The following is a 1,117-nucleotide window of genomic DNA, read 5'->3' as shown; positions in this document are numbered from 1 at the left end:
AGGAAAAGTGTTTTGAATAAAAGAGTGTTGTGTATCTACATATCAAATTGGTGCGTCCGTGGCGGAGGACCGAGGAACATTTTTTTTTTTACGGGGGTGCAATTTGTTTTCTCAAACGGTTAAAATGTTTTAAAAATAATATTAGTGCAAAAGGGTGGAGTCGAACTCAGGTTAAGGTCAGTCAACTAAATAGGGACAAACCAACATTGCTGCTACAGATACTTAACTGATGATATATGTACAAAACTATCTTTATTTCTATTTTGACCTCCCTGCCTCCTACGTAGGGAGGTGTCCGCCACGTGACGGGATCGAAGGACGAGACAATTCAGAAACCACAAAAGTCTCGCATAGATCGGCGGTATCAGAAGCTTCGGGTGGTGATCGACGAATTATGGAGGTGGAAGGTCAAATCGGACCAATTAGATGAAGTGCAGTGGCTGTTGGACGAGAGAGTTTTACGACGGAAAAGGATTTGGAGAAATTGGCTAGTCAGTCAGGGGCTTCACACACGTTCTAATGGTTTGCCTAGAGCCAGCGCAATTCTGTTCTCAGGTACATATAATAACTCAAACCTGGAACATCGAATTAGAGATTCCTCACTAGGGTTAGGTTTATCGGGGAATGACCGAATGATTTTGGAGAATCGTGAAAAGTTTGGTCCAGAGACTGCGTTTGAAGGGTGAAAATCAACATACAGTATAGAGTGCCACAGACAAATTCAGCTGGAAGTAAAGATTCAAAGCGTTGAAGATTCTAGTCCGGTGACAACACTGGTTTGTGCCATAGGATCGATTGATTGTCTCCAACTTTGGGCACAGACACATTTGAAGATTAATTTGGTGCTTAATTTCAACTACGGTGAAGGAATCAGTTGAGGACTGAGGAATCTTGTCGGGTGTAGATAGAGACTTAAGTGTGTAAAGACTTAGCTTTTCAGTTAGAAAGCTAGAGGAATCAAAAAAATCGTGAATTCTTTTAGACTTAAGCTTAGCATCAGTTCGTGGCTTCTCCCGTCTTCGAAATTTCTCATCTTTCAGGTCGTGGCTCTCTTGTTGCTAAGGTGCGTAACGTTTTCTCAGAACGAGATTGATATATATGTGTATGCTGAAGACTA

The 1,117-nt window shown here is 41.6% G+C and overlaps 1 long non-coding RNA gene across 1 annotated transcript in view; it reads left to right on the top strand.

Annotated features, from left to right (window-relative positions):
- Nucleotides 278-1,117, top strand: part of LOC104786223 — a 1,859-nt gene continuing 1,019 nt past the window's right edge. Inside the window, exon 1 of the long non-coding RNA XR_767461.2 lies at nt 278-1,063. This is a non-coding gene — a long non-coding RNA (uncharacterized LOC104786223). The remainder of the gene's footprint in view (nt 1,064-1,117) is intronic.

This window comes from Camelina sativa, chromosome 5, assembly GCF_000633955.1.
Source record: "Camelina sativa cultivar DH55 chromosome 5, Cs, whole genome shotgun sequence".
NCBI classification, from domain to species: Eukaryota; Viridiplantae; Streptophyta; class Magnoliopsida; order Brassicales; family Brassicaceae; genus Camelina; species Camelina sativa.
Note: the sequence above shows the minus strand (reverse complement) of the source record. Positions and strands in the feature narration are given on the sequence as shown.